The following is a 12,920-nucleotide window of genomic DNA, read 5'->3' on the forward strand; positions in this document are numbered from 1 at the left end:
ACCTCCTCTCTCTTTTTTGTCTGTCAGGAGTTTAAATTTTATGTGGGCTTTCTTATTTTGCCATATGAATTTTGTCATATTTTTGTCCACTCCTTGAAACATGTTTCCCTAGATATTATGGAAATTGGTCGAAAGAGATGGAGCGTTTTGGGAAGGACATTCATTTTAATTATGGAAATTCTTCCTCCTATTGATAAATTTAATCTGCTCCAAATTTCAAAATCCTTTTTTATTTCTTTCCAAACCTTATTATAATTATTTTCAAATAAATTGGTATTTCTCATGATTAATTCTATACCTAAATATTTTGCCTTTTTCACAATTTGCAATTTTGTCTTTTCCTGTAGATCTTTTTGTTACTGCTCTTGCATGTTTTTCACCATTAACTTTGTCTTAGTCATATTCATCTTAAATCCTGATACACAGCCGAATTCTAGAATTTTCTCTATTGCTTTTGGGACACTTGTTTCTGGTTCTTCAGTTGTTAAAATTATGTCATCCGCAAACGCCTTGATTGTAAATATCTTTTCCCCTAGTGTAATCCCTTTTATTTCATCTTCATTTCTTAATTCTGAATTTAAAATTTCAAGAGTTAAAATGAATAATAAGGGCAAAAGCGGACAACCCTGCCTGGTGCCCTTCTCAATTTTTATAATATTGGTCTTGGTGTTGTTTACTATTAAACTGGCTTGTTGTTCTTTATATATTGCTTTGACACTCTACAGAATTTTTCTCCAAGAGCTGATAGTTCTATAGTTTTTTGCAGAAAGGCCCAAGGTAGGTTATCAAAGGCCTTTTCGGCATCTATTAGCATAAATGCTACTTTTTTGCTAGGTCTTAATTCCAAATATTCAATTAAATCAATAACCACTTTAGTGTTTGTTTTCATATGTCTGTTTGGTAGAAAGCCCGATTGATCATAATTAGTGGTATCTTTTAGTATTAATTTGAGCCTGCTTGCCAGGATGCCCGCAAATAATTTATAATCACTGTTTAATAGCGAGATGGGTCTGTAGGTACTTACTAGCTCTCTAGGTGTTCCTTGCTTATGAATTAATGCAATATCTGCTTCTTGGCATGACATTGGGATTTTACCTTCTTCCAATATTTTATTCATTAGATTTTTTAAAGGCAGGACTATGTTATCTTCCAATTTTTTATAGTGGATCGACGTTAGTTCATCTGGGCCAGGAGCTTTACCAGTTTTCAAACTTGAAATTGCTTGGTGTAATTCCATTGCCGTAACTGGGGCATTTAACTGTTCCACTTTCTCTTTGCTTATTTTAGCTATTTTCCTCTTTGAGAGGTAATCTGCAATTTCTTGTTCTGTTTCTGACCCTCTTTTATATAGTTTTGTGAAATATTTAATGTTTTATTATGTTTTTTATATTTTGACTCAATTTTTTATCTTTAGGGGATTTTGCTAGTACTTTTTCTTGATTTTCTAATCCTGCTTTATTTTATTTTATTTAGATTCCCTAATCTTTTTCTGTATTATATTTTGTTGAATATAGAATCCTCTTATATAGGCCATACTTGCATCCCATATTACTCTGGGATATGTGTCTTGTGCCATGTTTATTTCAAAGAAGACTTTTAATGTTTGTTGAGCATTTTGTAAAATCTTCTCATCATTTATTAGTCTATCATTCATTTTCCACCATGTGTTTCTTTTTGTGTTTTGCCTCATTTCCATAGTAATTGGATTGTGGTCCAATATCATTTTAGGTGAGATTTCTATTTTTTTAATTGAAGGTATGAGATTATGCGAAATCCATATCGCATCAATTCAACTTGCCAATTTGTTAGTATCAGAATAATACGTATACTGTTTGTCATTTGCGTGCTTATCTCTCCATATATCTTTTAGATTTAAATCATCTACCATCTGGCAGAATGTTGTCGAAAGTTTCCCAGTTTTAACTGAGGAATCTTTCTCAGTCCTATCCAAGTTTGACGAAATAACCCCATTTAGGTCTCCCATAATTATCATATTCTCATTATTGTATTGTATAATAATAATAATAATAATAATAATAATAATAATAATAATAATGATAATTTATTTATACCCCGCCCTCCCCAGCCAAGGCCAGGCTCAGGGTGGCTTACAAGCAATAATAAAAACAAGTTGAATGATTACAACTTAAAAACAAAATTAAAATACAACATTAAAATATTGAAAACATTAAAATATTAAAATTTAGCCTCATCGCAGGAGGAGAAGGAAAAGAAAAAAAGAAAGGGAGGGCCCTGGTCTCATGAGGCAGAGCGTTCCACCAGGCCGGAGCCAGAGTTGAAAAGGCCCTGGCTCTGGTTGAAGCTAATCTAACTTCCTTAGGGCCCGGGACCACTAGGGTGTTGCTATTTATGGACCTTGAGGCTCTCCGTGGGGCATACCGGGAGAGGCGGTCCCATAGGTATGAGGGTCCTAGGCCGTGAAGGGCTTTAAAGGTCAAAAGCAGCACCTTAAATCTGACCCTGTACTGCACCGGGAGCCAGTGCAGCTTGAAAAGCACTGGGTGAATATGCTCCCATGGCAGAGACCCCGTGAGGAGCCTCGCTGCAGCATTCTGCACCCTCTGGAGTTTCTGGGACAGCTTCAAGGGCAGTCCCGCGTAGAGCGAATTACAGTAGTCAAGCCTGGAGGTGACCGTTGCATGGATCAATGTGGCCAGGTTGGGGCGGGAAAGGTAAGGGACCAACTGCTTGATGCGGCATCAGTTTCTCCTGTAGTTTCTTAAAATACTTTGATTGTCTCCTATTCGGTACATACACTCCTACTATTAATAACTTCCCTTTAACTTTAATTAATCAAATTCCAAATGTTCTGCCCTCTTTATCTTTGAAGATTTATTATTATTATTATTATTATTATTTATTATTATTTAAGACTAATTCTGCTTCATGTTTTGGATTCGTATAAATAACTATGCCCCTTTTTTTGAGGGGTCTGATGCTATGAATTCATTTCCCAATCTTTTGTTGATTAGCACTCTTTTGTGTTTCTGGGCAATATGTGTTTCTTGGAGACATATAATGTCCCATGCTTTTTTAAAAAAATTATGTTCAGTTTTATTCCTTTTAATTTTGTTATTTAGACCATTGATGTTCCAAGAGATTATTTTCAAGTTCATCCTATTTTATTAATTTCACAAATAGATTTTTTATTGTCAATAGTAAAAATGGATCGTGAAAAATAATTGAAATAATATCAGGTTTATGTTGAGCTTAATAGTTAGTAGTGTTACTATGTTCTTAGCAGGTTGGCAATTTTACCTCCTGCCGCTCTCTCTGGTTCCGACTCTCTGTCTTGGGTTCCCTCACCTCCCAGGTCCCTTCTGTATTTCAACCTAAATTTCTCTAGTTCATCTGTGGATCTTATGGTTGCCGTCTACCTTTAAAGGTGAAATATAAGCCTTCTGGAAATTCCCATTTGAACATGATTCCCATTAAAACACATCTATCAGAATCTTATAACTGTTTCTTTTTTTCAAAAGTCATTTAGGAATTTCTTTATATATTATTATGCCTTTTCCATCAATTGTTAGTTTCCTTTTTTGTAAGATCTTATCTTTAATTAATCTTGAGCTGAGGAACACCATACAATCTCCTGGTCCTCTGAAATTCCTTTGGATATCTGGCTTCATCCTATAAATCTTGTCAGTGTCCAAAAACAGCTCTTCCTTCTTCACTCCGAGCCATTCTGCCAGTTCTAAATTTGGTTACAATGTCCTCACCTTGATCTCTGGGATCCCTCTAAAATGGAGTATAAGCTCTCTCTGATGCATTTCCAAGATTGCAATCTGATCAATCATTTCTTCTTGAATCTTTTTTAAATCTGTTAATTTAGCATGCATTAGGTCATGTCTGTCAGGGGCTCAGGAGCAGAGGCACAGGGGAGAGAGGAAATGGAGAGTGAATAAATTCAATAAATTTAAATAAAAGCCAACCAGTGAATAAATTTTTTATTTCTTCATAAGGTCTAAGTTTGGGCCCTTGGTCTGTTTTTCTTAACATTTCTTCATAGGTGGCGTTTATCTCCTCCATATTTATTTTCTTGACCGTTAAAGCCTCTATTGGTGAAATCCACCATGGGGTCTTTCTTTCAAGGAGGTTTTTGTTCCTTTCCCATGCTTGATATAATGGTCCCCTAAAAATATGGTCTAAGAAACTCTTGTGGACTTTCACTTTCCCATACCAATTCAGACGCATTTCTCAAAGCTATGGACGGTTGTTTTAAATCGACGGTGGATGTGGATGTAGCCAGGAGGGAAATGCATGGGCTGAAGCAGGGCAAAGGGACTGTAAGACAATATCACTCCCGCTTTTTTGCGTTGGTAAATGTGCTCGGTTGGGAGAAGGACTCCGCTGCCGTAAGAGATCTGTTCTGGGAAGGACTAAATGGGTCTGTGAAAGATGAGCTGGCAAGGGGGGAGAGACCTACCAGCACCACAGAAGTCATACAGAAAACCCTGGTGGTAGGCGTGTGCCTGGAAGAACGCCCTTGGAGCAGGAATGAGGGCAGTTTAGGGCGCACACAAGCCAGGACAACCCCTTTCCTACCCAGAGAGACGCGACGCGCGGAAGCCACGCCTCCATTGGGGAGGGGAGAAGAACCAATGGAGATAGGTGGTGCTAGGGCTCAGACAGCAACCAGAGCCCAAACACCAGGAGCAGTCAAGGCGAAGGCTCCTAGAGGGAACAGGAAGTGCTACATCTGCGACAGTGCACAGCACATGGCCAAAGAGTGTCCCCAGAGGATCCAGAAGCACACTGCAGCCTCAGCAACAGTAAGGGGAACAGATCAACAGGAGGAACAGCTGCAGGGAAACGACGAAGCCTGGTTGGAGGGAGAGGCGCTGGGGCCCAGCCAGGCAAGTCAGTGAAGCAGTCCCCAGAGATTTTACAGCCCACAGATCCCCTCCCACCCAAACCACTGGTGCAACTCACCGCATCGCTCCAACTGCCAAATGGACTCACCCTGGAAGTTCCTATTACCATTGACTCTGGCAGTAATGCAGACTTTGTAGGAGTGGACTTTATCCAGCAACATCGCATAGCGCTCTTACCAGCCATGATGCCCCTGAACGTAGTCACGGTCGATGGCAGGGAGCTACTGGGAGGACAGGTGGCACAACAAACACCCCCTATGGTGATGCAAATTGGAAATCACCGCGAAGTCATAAGCTTCAACGTCACCCACCTGTCGGACACACCCATAGTGTTGGGCATGAGTTGGCTGGATAGGCACAGCCCGGCATTGGCATGGTACCAGCGTCAATTGACCTTCGGCTCCTCCTACTGCGCGGAACATTGCATCCGGCCCAGCCAGGAAGGAGAGGGGCAGGAGGATGAACCACAGCTACACCTAGGCATGGTGCAAGCAGTACCGAACAAGTACAAGGCGTTTTTGGAGGTCTTCTGCGAGAAGGAAGCGGACAAGCTGCCGCCCCACAGGCCCTATGACTGCAAGATTGACCTCCTGTCGGGGGCGACGCTGCCTACTGGAAAACTGTATTCCATGTCTGAAGACAAACTGCAAGAACTCAGGGAGTTCATAGATCACAACCTGAAGCGGGGATTCATCCAAGAATCCAAAGCAGTGGGGGGCAGTCCCGTGTTTTTCGTCAAGAAAAAGGACACGCCCCAAAAAAGGCTGATAGTTGATTATAGGATCATAAATTCCAAGACAAAGCCCACAGCTTTCCCCATGCCCAAGATAGACGACCTGCTTGCGACGGTGAGGAAGGGACGGATCTTCACCAAGCTGGATTTACGAGGAGCGTACAACCTTATACGCATGAGGGAGGGCGCTGACTGGAAGACGGCCATGTTTACACCTTTGGGCACCTATGAATATCGAGTTATGCCATTTGGTCTCCAAAACGGCTCTCACTGCTTCCAAGCTTTTATGCACCACGTGTTAGCGGGACTCCTCTACAAGAAGTGCGTCTGCTTCCTGGACGACATCCTGATCTTCTCGGAATCGCAGGAGGCTCACGAGGAAGACGTCAAGGAGGTCCTGCAGAGACTACGGGAGCACAGACTTTACGCCAAGCTGGAGAAGTGCCAGTTCGACATGACGGAGGTGGATTTCCTGGGCTAAAAGCTGTCCGACAAGGGGCTCGCCATGGACAGCGCCAAGGTCCGCTCGGTGTTGGACTGGAAGAGCCCGCGCAATAGGAAGGAGGTCCAGAAGTTCGTCGGCTTCGCCAACTTCTATCGCAAGTTCATCAAAGGGTTCGCGATGGAAACGGCGGCCATCACGGACACCCTCAGCTCCAAGAAGAAGAAGTTCACCTGGATGGACCAGGCGGAGCAGTCCTTTCGGAAACTCAAGCAGCTCTTCACGTCCGAAGAACAGCTGCTGCACGTAAACCCCAGCAAACCAATGCGGGTTGAAACGGACGCCTCGGACGGAGCGGTGGGGGCGGTCCTGTTGCAGCAAGACCCGCAGGGGGATTGGAGGCCGTGCACATTCTACTCCAGGAAACTCAGCAAGTCGGAACAGAACTACACCATCTGGGACAGGGAGTTGCTGGCCATTCATGCAGCCTTCAAAGCGTGGCGGCACTTCCTCATCGGAGCCAGACACACAGTGCAGGTCCGCACGGACCATAAGAACCTGGAGTACAGGCGCACGGCGCGGTTCCTGAACCAGAGACACATCAGCTGGGCGGAGTTCTTTGTGGATTTCGACTTCCGGATAGAATACATCCCGGGAGACAGCAACGTCATGGCGGATGCACTATCCAGGAAGCCGCAGTATCTCGAGGAAGCGGCACCGGTGGCGGCCAAGCACATTTTTGCACCGAAAGTGTGGGCGTGCGCTTCAGCCACCATGGACCTGGACGCGGTGCGTTGCGCGCTGCAGACGGACTCGTTCGCACGATCCAAGATGGAGGAGGTGCAAAGAGGCACAGCGAAGGATGGAGAGTTCCAGGTACGCGACGGACTACTCCTCCGCAAAGGGGCTCTCTACGTGCCGGGGGACGACCTCCGCGCGAAAGTCCTGCAGCAGTTACACGACGCGCCCAGCGCTGGGCACTTCGGCAAGGACAAGACAGCGGAATTAGTAGCCAGAGACTTTTGGTGGCCCAAGATGAGGGGTGAAGTCGAGGATTACGTCGCTCGGTGTGACACATGCCAAAGGGCCAAACCAGTACACAGGGCGCCGGCGGGATTGCTGGAACCGCTACAGACGCCGCTTGAACCGTGGGAGAGAGTAGCCCTGGACTTTGTCACAGATCTGCCCAGCTCGAGAGGCAAAACAGCGGTGCTCGTGGTTGTAGACCTGTTCACCAAGATGGCGCATTTCATTCCTTGCGCGAAGGTGGCCACGGCGGAACAAACCGCCAAGCTGTTCATAGACCACGTGTTCAGAGTTCACGGCTTGCCGAGATCCATCCTATCCGACCGGGGGCGCCAGTTCGTCTCGAGTTTCTGGCACAAGCTCCTGGGCATCCTGAACGTCAAGATCAACTTAGCGTCGGCACGACACCCGCAGACCAACGGGCAGGCGGAGAGGGTCAACACCATCATGCAGCAGTACCTGCGATGCTACGCGAATCAACAACCTTCGACCTGGGTGGACTACCTACCGCTGGCCGAGTTTGCCTACAACAACACGAAGCATGCGTCTACAGGGGTGACGCCATTCTTCGCCAACAATGGGCGGCATCCCAGAACCTTCCCGGGGTTTGAGACGAAGGGGGAGGGGGAGCCACGAGGGGGAGCAGAGCACTTGGCAGCAGAGTTACAGGAAGTCCACGAGCAACTCCGAAGGCACTTAGAACTAGCTAAACACGCCTACAAAGTGCAGGCAGACAAGCACAGGAGGGTAGGGGAGGACATCCAGGTGGGGGACTGGGTATGGTTAGTGGCCCAGGCAGTGCCGGCCAAATCGTTAGCCAAGCGGAAGCTAGGACACAAGCAGTTAGGGCCTTACCAAGTCGAGGCACAAATCAACCCAGTAGCTTTCCGGTTGACCCTTCCGGAGGGTTCCAGAATGCACCCGGTCTTTCATAGGTCGGTGCTCACACCCTACAAGGCACCACACAGGTTTCAGGCACCAGGGACCGCACCAGACCCACGCAGAGAATCACCCACAGGGGGGGAGTCACAAAGGGCGACACCAATCAACGAGGTCACGGAAATTTTGGACTCGAGATGGGGGGCAGAGGGAGTAGAATATCTCCTCGCCAGGGAAGGTACCCCGGCCACCGCCAACAGTTGGATACCGGACTATGCCCTGGAGGAGCGCTATCTCAAAGACGAGTTTCATGCACTTTTTCCCCACAGACCGATGCCGGCAGATTATTTCGACGATTGGCTTTTCACACCCACACTTTCAGCCAGCACGTTCCAGGGGTTCTCATCAGCTGAGGAGATGGCGCTGGAATGGAGCACCCCAAGGGGATCTTGTTCGGGGGTCAACACCGACCGTTCCTATTGGTGGGAGGATCAACCGGAGGTGGGGTGGAGACGGGAACTGCAAGAGGGGCCCGGACACGCAGCATCACCCGAGGCACCGGAGGGTGAGATGGACATGGACGTATTGGGAGAGGGTCTTGGGTTTGAGCACGAATGCAAAGAAATGGAAGCGGAGGAGATCGACATCGACGAGCCCAGTACGGACTGGCCAGATCCAGTTAGAGGGCGGCACGACAGGGGCACCGAACAGTATCCAGCACTCGCCCCCAAAGCACGGGAGCGCCCGGAACCCACGCCCGGAGAGGGGGAGGGGGGAAGGGGGGCTTTGAGGGGGGGATGGATGTCAGGGGCTCAGGGGCAGAGCCACAGGGGAAAGAGGAATTGGAGAGCGAAGGGGAAGGATCTGAGGGGAGCTTAGGAGGGTATGACAGTGACCCGGGAGATTCCATAAGTCTCTCCAGCGAATCAGAAGATTCCCAGAAAGAAGCGCCCAGGGTCAGGGCAAGGGGGGCCAGCGGTGAGTCCCTAAGCGGCAGCTGGAGATCAGGGCCAGCTTCCCCGCCAGAGCGTAGCGGGGGGGAAGAAGCCCACAGATCAGAACCAGCGTCTTCTCCAGCAGGGAGAGAGAGTGAGTCAGAACTGACCACGCCTCCGTCGGAGAGTGGAGGGGCGGAGCGGAGGTCAGTTCTAGCCAGCCCCCCCGAAGGGGGAAGCAGTGACAGGAGCAGTGTAGCCATTAGGAGGAAAGTGGCCAGCTGGGCGCGCGTGCCAAGTTCAAATGTGCAGGCGCGCGGGTCAGCAGAAAATCCGGATTGGGAGCCAGGTCCCAAAGCCCGCCGGAGACAGGGGGAGGAGTCAGAGGAATCCGCCTCCAAGGAGTCCAGGAAGGGTGAAACCCCAGAGGGCAGGAGGACCCAGAGAAGAAAAGAGCAGAGGGAGAAGAGGAAGAGGTAGAGCAAAGCTCGGGTGTTAAACTGGTGTAGGGGAGGGGAAGAGTCAGACAGAGCTTCAACGGTCTAGAGCTACAGACGTAGGGTTGTGCGCCACGGATGTAAAACCAACAATCAACTTCAATAAAGACTTTTATATATAAAGAGACACTGGCGTTGGTCCTTTGTGAGCTGGGACCTGAGGCACCCCTGACACTACGCGAACCAACAACCCTCGACCTGGGTGGACTACCTACCGCTGGCCGAGTTTTCCTACAACAACACGAAGCACGCGTCTACAGGGGTGACGCCGTTCTTCGCCAACAATTGGCGGCATCCCGGAACCTTCCCGGGGTTAGAGACGAAGGGGGAGGGGGAGCCACAGGGGGCAGAGCACTTGGCAGCGGAGTTGCAGGAGGTCCACGAGCAACTCCGAAGGAACTTAGAACTAGCAAAACACGCCTACAAAGTGCAGGCAGACAGGCACAGGAGAGTCGGGGAAGACATCCAGGTGGGGGACTGGGTATGGTTAGCAGCCCAGGCAGTGCCGGCCAGAACGTTAGCTAAGAAGAAGCTTAGACACAAGCAGCTAGGGCCTTACCAAGTCGAGGCGCAGATCAATCCAGTGGCCTTCCGGTTGACACTCCCGGAGGGTTCCAGAATGCACCCGGTCTTTCATAGGTCGGTGCTCACACCCTACAAGGAACCCCACAGGTTTCAGACCCCAAGGGCGGCACCAGACCCACTCAGCAGATCACCAACAGGGGAGGGGTCACCGAGGCCGGCACCACTCAACGAGGTCACGGAGATTTTGGACTCGAGATGGGGGGAGGAGGGAGTTGAATATCTCCTCGCCGAGGAAGGTACCCCGGCCAGCGCCAACAGGTGGGTACCAGACTATGCCTTGGAGGAGCGCTACCTCAAAGACGAGTTCCATGCACTCTTCCCCCACAGACCTATGCCGGCAGATTTTTTCGACGACTGGCTTTTCACACCCACACTTTCTGCCAGCACGTTCCAGGGGTTCTCATCAGCGGAGGAACCGGCGCCAGACACAAGCTCCCCAGAGGGATCGCTCTCGGGGTTTGGCACGGACTGCTCTTATTGGTGGGACAATCAACCAGAAGTTGGGTGGAGCAGGGGACTCTTACACGCAACCTCGCCCGAGGTGACAGGGGGAGAGAAGGACATGGACGGGTTGGGGGAGGATCCTGCATTCGAGCACAGCGGCAGAGAGATGGAAGCAGAGGAGATCGACGTCGACGAGCCCATTACGAGCTGGCCGGATCCAGATGGCCGGCTGCACACCACGGGGAGAGAACGGTATCCCGCATTCACCCCCGCAGCACTGGAGCACCCGGAGCCCGCACCCGAAGAGAGGGAGGGGGAAGGGGGGCTTCGAGGGGGGGATGGATGTCAGGGGCTCAGGAGCAGAGGCACAGGGGAGAGAGGAAATGGAGAGCGAAGGGGAAGAATCTGAGGGCAGCGGAGGGCAGAATGACAGTGACCCGAGAGATTCCATGAGCCTCTCCAGTGAATCAGAAGATTCCCAGAAGGGGGCGCCGATGGCCAGGGCACGGGGGGTTCCAGGGGGGACACACCAGAAGCAGGGGGCCAGCGGAGACTCCCAAAGCAGTAGCTGGAAATCAGAACCAGCTTCCCCACCGGAGCGTAGTGGGGGGGAAGAGCCCCACAGGTCAGAGTCAGCGTCTCCTCCGGGAAGCAGGGAGGAGGAGTCAGGCCCAGCTAGCATCCCCGAAGAGGGAAGCAGCGACAGGAGCAGTATAACGGCCAGAAGGAAGGTGGCAGGCTGGGCGCGCGCGCCAAGTTCAAATGTACAGGCGCGCGGGACAGCAGAAAGCCCGGATTGGGAACCAGGTCCTAAAGCCCGCCGGAGGGAGGGGGAAGACTCAGGGGACTCAGCGTCAGAAGAGTCTAGGAAGGGCAAGACTTCAGCGGACAAGAGGACCCAGAGGAGGAGGGAGCAGAGGAAAAGGTGGAGCAAGGCTAGGGTCTTAAACTGGTGTCTGGGGGGAGGAGACTCAGACGGAGCTTCGGCGGTATAAGGTTTAAGACGTAGAGCTGCGCGCCGTGGCTGTTAAAGAGAAACTGAACTTCAATAAAGACTATTTCATATAACAACGGACTGGCGTTGGTCCTCTGTGAGCTGGGACCTGAGGCAGCTCTGACAATGTCCTTTTTTTCAATTCTTTATTTTCATTCTGTAGTTTTTTGTAGTTTATTTCATGAGATCCTCTTGTTTGTTTGTTTTGATTTTTAGGTCATTCGCTGATTTTTCAATCTCCAGATTTTTAATTGTTAGGTCCTTTAATTGGCCTGAGAATTCTAAAATTAAAATTAACTTAGAGTTCAATTTTCATTCCCATGATATCCAACTTATCACTGATAGACTTATTCATATTTTTAATTAGTGTCGTTATATCATCACCTTCGTCTAGTTCTGGTACAGATTGGCATCTTTGGGTATCTACTAATACTATAGACTGGCATCTTGCTGATGCTATTGAGGTTGTAATCAGCTGTTGGCCCTTTTTGTTAGCCATTATGTCTATTTCCCTATATACACACAATGCAAAACTTTGGCCCAGTTTATTTACTTCCAATAGGTTCTTCTATATATATAAGTCAACAAATATCAGAATCTTGGGAGGAGGGATTTGCTGGGGGTTCAATTCATTTTCATTCAGTAGTTCATTTCATTCACCTTCAATAATTCTGAGAGTTTGAACAAGTACTATGTACAAATACTATATAATATTCTATTTCAGAGCGTAAAGCATACCTGTAGATTTGTCTCTTTTAGCTTAATTCTTCATAACAGACAACTTTACACACTTCTTAATATCAAACAACTCTATACAATTCATTTAAATACTTTAAACAATCTAGTAATAAATATGATGAATTCATTAGCTATCTAAGTTGATCATTTAAAATACATTTCCTTAAATCCTCTGCTTGGTGGGTAGTACACTATAGAATTACAATCAACCTATTAAGTGGATTCAAATGTATTACCTTAAACCTTAAATTGAAAGTTCCAAAATCTCTCATAATATAGTCAACCAAAAAAAGAAGACAGTCATTGTTATTTTGTGGCTAGGCTGGGTTATTTTGATGTAGTATTTAAAGCATTTACCTCCTCTGCCACTAGGTGTCTGCAGTCAGCATTGCAGGCCCTTCTATTATTTTGTCTATGGTTCCGTTTTATACAGGCAGGACAATAGATTATTCAGCTTTTCTTTATAGTCATTGCCATTTTACCACCCTTTCTTCAGATCCTCATTGCTGTGCTTCTTCTATTGACGCTCTGTTGCCGCTATCTTTTGGAGCTCTGTGCTATCCCATGATTTCCTGTTCAACCTCCTTTTTCCTCTCCGACGCTGGCTTTTCTTTCTCCCATCTTTTTCTCCTTTTTCTCCCCCTTCTTTACCGTTCACAATGCTCAGCCGGGTATTTATAGCTCACTTGGGTTCCCTTGGGTTCTACTTACTATTTTAATTCTTTTGCCTTCTGCATGGCTTTGCTCAAAGT

The 12,920-nt window shown here is 48.0% G+C and overlaps 1 pseudogene; it reads right to left on the minus strand.

The window, feature by feature from the left end:
- Positions 1-3,250: 3,250 nt before the first annotated feature.
- LOC144327579 (uncharacterized) lies at positions 3,251-11,929 on the minus strand (annotated as a pseudogene).
- Between the last annotated feature and the right edge of the window lie 991 nt (positions 11,930-12,920).

This window comes from Podarcis muralis, chromosome 4, assembly GCF_964188315.1.
Source record: "Podarcis muralis chromosome 4, rPodMur119.hap1.1, whole genome shotgun sequence".
Taxonomy (NCBI): domain Eukaryota; kingdom Metazoa; phylum Chordata; class Lepidosauria; order Squamata; family Lacertidae; genus Podarcis; species Podarcis muralis.